The sequence below is a fragment of the Lathyrus oleraceus genome, chromosome 3 (genome assembly GCF_024323335.1).
Source record: "Lathyrus oleraceus cultivar Zhongwan6 chromosome 3, CAAS_Psat_ZW6_1.0, whole genome shotgun sequence".
In the NCBI taxonomy this organism is placed as follows: Eukaryota; Viridiplantae; Streptophyta; class Magnoliopsida; order Fabales; family Fabaceae; genus Lathyrus; species Lathyrus oleraceus.
In genome coordinates, this window is record NC_066581.1 from 333,979,434 (window position 1) to 333,984,720 (window position 5,287).

The window sequence follows — 5,287 nt, forward strand, 5'->3', positions numbered from 1 at the left end:
TTTCAAGATGAGTCAGGCTCCTTGAATGCCTGAGAAATGAGCATCTCATGTGCATCATGCATATCATTAGACATCATAATCATATCATTTGCATAACAGGTGTTCTTGTGCAGTCTTCTCACTGTGGGTTCCTGTGTTCAGGCAGGATAGCTGATTCAAGACAACACCGCTACTCAACAAGGCTCAACCATCAACGCAACATGGATCAAGTACAAGCCGAGTTGGCAGAGATGAGGGCAAGCATGGCCCAGTTCATTCATATGATGCAAGGGGTCGCACAAGGCCAAGAAGAGCTCCGAGCAATGGTCCAGAGGCAAGAAGCTACATTGCCACCGCCCAACCAGCCTCTGCAAGAAGGAAACCCAGTTCCTGAAGTCCCTGCTGCTGCTATTCCCGTCAACAACTACGCTGTGGGTGAAGAGTTGAGGGGTATCCGAGTCGACGGTCAACCGATTGCTCCGGATGTTGTTAGTCCCAGAGTCATCCATGCTCCGGTCCGTAACAGAATTCCAATTGTTGACAGACAAGAGGATTTATTTACTATGCTCAGCGAAGACGACAACATGTTGGGTAGAAATGATGCGAGAGATCGCAAAGTGGAGGCCCTTGCTGAAAAAATCAGAGCAATGGAATGTCAAAACTCCCTCGGTTTTGACGTTACGAACATGGGATTGGTTGAAGGACTTAGAATCCCGCACAAATTCAAGGCGCCGTCATTTGATAAATACAACGGTACCTCCTGCCCTCGCACCCATGTGCAGGCATACTATAGAAAAATATCCGCGTACACTGACGATGAGAAGATGTGGATGTATTTCTTCCAGGATAGTCTATCTGGGGCATCCTTGGACTGGTATATGGAATTGAAGCGGGATTCAATTCGGTGCTGGAGAGACCTGGGAGAGGCGTTCCTCAGGCAGTATAAGCACAACATGGACATGGCTCCGACCAGAACTCAGTTGCAGAGCTTATGTCAGAAAAACAATGAGAGCTTCAAAGAGTACGCCCAGAGGTGGCGCGAACTAGCTGCGAGAGTTCAACCCCCTATGCTGGAAAGGGAGTTGACTGACATGTTCATTAGCACTCTGCAAGGTGTCTACATGGACCGGATGGGAAGCTGCCCATTCGGAAGCTTTTCTGACGTCGTCATCTGCGGCGAAAGAACTGAGAGCCTGATCAAGGCTGGGAGGATCCACGATACCGGTTCCTCATCGTCATCAAAGAAACCCTTCTCTGGGGCACCTCGCCGTAGAGAAGGAGAGACCAATGCTGTACAGCACAGAGGGGGTGCGTACAGAGCTAACAACAACAGGGACCAGTATCGTCCAATAGCTGCAGTGACCATTCCTGCACCTCAACCGCGTCCACAACAACAACAGAGGGTTCAGCAACAACAACCGCAACAACAACCGCAACAACAACAACAACAACAACAACGACCTTTTCAGCAGAGACAGAGATTGAATCCTGATAGGAGATTTGACCCTCTGCCCATGTCGTACGCCGAGCTACTACCCGAGCTACTCCGGTTAGGGTTTGTAGAGTTGCGTACGATGGCAACTCCTACCGTGCTGCCACCCGGCTATGATGCCAATGTAAGATGTGACTTTCATTCTGGGGCACCAGGCCACCATACTGAAAGATGCCGGGCGTTTCAGCACAAGGTCCAGGACTTGATTGATTCCAAGGCAATCAACTTCTCTCCGGTTCCGAATGTGGTAAACAATCCTATGCCACAACATGGAGGGCATAGGGTTAATAACATTGAAGATGGGGAAGCTGAAGACCTAATCGTAGATGTTGAAGATGTTCAGACGTCTTTGTTGGTCGTCAAGGGCCGATTGTTGAAGGGGGGTGTTGACCCAGGTTGTTCAGAAGATTGTGTGGGTTGTTCAGAATCTACCAACGGTTGTGACCAGCTGAGGGCTGGAATTCAGAGTCTGATGGATGAGGGCTGTTTGCAGTTCAGCCGTGCTACCAGAGATAATGGGGCAGTGTCTACTGTCACCATTTTTTATAAACCGGCTGAAGGAAGAGGACGTGGGGCTGTCAGTACACCCACCACCAGCAATACTCCGGTTACCATTCCTACCCCGGTAACCATCAGAGCACCTACTACTATTGTGGCGTCCGGCAGAGGACAAGTTGGAAATAGTAGAGCTGTTCCGTGGAGTTATGACAATGCCTATCGCCGAGATAGGAGGGCTGGTAACCAAACGAGGCCAGTTAACCAAGCACCGGTTACGATCAGTGCTCCTGCGAGGATCCCTGCTGTTGCAAGTCCCGTAGTGGACAATGTTGGAGGACAGGGAGGCTTCACAAGGAGTGGACGACTGTTTGCTCCTCAGCCTTTGAGGGATGCTGCGGCTGAGTCATCTGCAAGGGCTAAGGGCAAACAGACAATGGTTGACGAAGAACCGGCTCAGAAGGAGGCTGAGGGTTCTTTTCAGAAAGATGTCGAGGAGTTTATGAAGATCATTAAGAAGAGTGATTACAAGATTGTTGATCAACTCAACCAGACTCCGTCGAAGATCTCGATACTCTCTTTGCTGATGTGTTCTGAGGCACATCGGGACGCCTTGCTGAAAATGTTGAATATGGCATATGTCCCGCAAGAGATATCGGTCAACCAGCTGGAAGGTGTACTAGCAAATGTGAGTACCAGGCATGGTGTAGGTTTCACTGACCTAGACTTGACGCCTGAGGGCCGTAATCACAACAAAGCCTTGCACATCACTATGGAGTGCAAAGGTGCTGTACTATCTCACGTGCTAGTGGACACCGGGTCGTCCCTGAATGTCCTTCCGAAGCAAATATTAAAGAAAATCGATGTTGAGGGAGTTGTGCTCACTCCCAGTGACCTGATAGTTCGTGCATTCGACGGATCCAAGCGTTCTGTGTTTGGTGAAGTCACTTTACCAGTGAAGATAGGTCCTGAGACCTTTGACATCGTATTTTATGTGATGGACATTCAGCCTGCTTATAGCTGTCTGTTGGGGCGTCCGTGGATTCATGCGGCTGGAGCGGTCTCGTCGACTCTCCATCAGAAGCTCAAATATGTCTGGAACGGTCAGATCGTAACCGTCTGTGGTGAAGAGGAGATTCTGGTGAGTCATCTCTCCTCATTCAAGTATGTTGAGGTGGATGGCGAGATCCACGAAACCCTGTGCCAGGCGTTTGAGACTGTGGCGTTGGAAGGGGTTGCTTGTGCAGAGCAGAGGAAGCCAGGCGCTTCAATATCGTCGTACAGGCAAGCAAAAGAAGTGGTTGACTCCGGTAAAGCAGAGGGCTGGGGCAAGATGGTTGACTTGCCGGTAAAGGAAGACAAATTCGGCATCGGGTATGAGCCTCTCCAAGCAGAGCAGAGCGTACAGGCAGGTCCGAGCACCTTCACCAGCGCTGGGCTGATGAACCATGGAGATGTCTTTGCTACTGGTGGTGAAGACAGTGATCATGATTTGGATGTCTGGGTCCGCCCTTGTGCACCAGGCGAGGTCATCAACAACTGGACAGTAGAAGTTGTGGTCCAAGTTACTCTACTGACAGAGTAATTTTCTTTTGTTTTTTCATTTTGCATGAAAACCCTACGTTCCGCCCAGGGCGTAGTGGTTCATTGTAGGGCCACATCATGTTCGCAATGTTTATAAATAAAGGACGTTTTTTCAATCAAATTTTGAGATCTTTGTCTTTCCATTTTCTGTTTTCCACTTTTTCAAAACAATAAAGATGGCAATGTTTTTGTTTTTGTGACTTTATTGAAATCTTTTTCTAAAAACAAAACATTAAACATGCAGAAATGATCTTTTGGCATCCAATGTGAACGACTCTGTTATGGCTCAGTATGATTTCAACAATCCCATCTACCAAGCTGAAGAGGAGAGTGAGGAAGACTGTGAACTCCCTGCAGAATTGGTCAGACTACTGAAGCAAGAGGAAAGGGTCATCCAACCTCATCAGGAAGAGTTGGAGATTGTTAATCTGGGTACTGAGGACGCCAGAAGAGAGATCAAGATTGGGGCTGCTTTAGAAGACTCTGTCAAGAGGAGGCTAATTGAGATGCTAAGAGAATATGTGGAAATATTCGCCTGGTCATACCAAGATATGCCTGGGCTGGATACAGACATTGTGGTGCATCGGTTACCTCTCAGGGAAGAGTGCCCGTCGGTTAAGCAGAAGCTTCGCAGAACTAGTCCTGATATGGCTGTCAAAATCAAGGAAGAGGTTCAGAAGCAGTGGGACGCAGGTTTCCTAGCTGTCACCAGTTACCCGCCGTGGGTTGCCAACATTGTTCCTGTGCCGAAGAAGGATGGCAAAGTCAGGATGTGTGTCGATTACCGAGATCTGAATAGGGCGAGTCCGAAAGACGATTTCCCGTTACCTCACATTGATGTATTGGTGGATAATACGGCTCAATCCTCGGTATTCTCTTTCATGGACGGTTTCTCAGGCTACAACCAGATCAAAATGGCGCCAGAGGACATGGAAAAGACGACATTCATTACACCTTGGGGCACGTTCTGCTACAAAGTGATGCCATTCGGGTTGAAGAATGCCGGTGCTACCTATCAGAGGGCAATGACGACTCTCTTTCATGACATGATGCACAAGGAAATAGAAGTGTACGTGGATGATATGATTGCGAAGTCACAGACAGAAGAGGAGCACTTGGTAAATTTGCAGAAGTTGTTTGACAGACTGGTCAAATTCAAGCTGAGGCTGAATCCGAACAAGTGTACGTTTGGAGTGAGATCCGGGAAGCTCTTAGGCTTCATTGTCAGTGAAAAAGGGATTGAGGTTGATCCAGCTAAAGTCAAAGCTATTCAAGAGATGCCTGAACCAAAGACGGAAAAGCAAGTCCGTGGGTTTTTAGGGAGGTTGAACTACATTGCAAGGTTCATATCTCATCTAACTGCCACATGTGAACCCATTTTCAAACTGCTCAGAAAGAATCAGGCAATCAAATGGAATGATGACTGTCAGAAAGCTTTTGACAAAATCAAGGAGTACCTACAGAAACCTCCAATCTTGATTCCGCCAGCTCCTGGGAGACCACTGATCATGTACCTATCAGTCACCGAGACTTCGATGGGGTGTGTATTGGGTCAGCATGACGAGTCTGGTCGAAAAGAGCATGCCATATACTACCTAAGCAAAAAGTTTACCGACTGTGAGCCGGTTCGTTTGGTACCCACGCTGGTGGTCATGCAATGTCGAAGAAATTGCTGAGAGCCGGTTATTATTGGATGACTATGGAATCCGATTGCTTCAAATACGCTCGGAAGTGCCA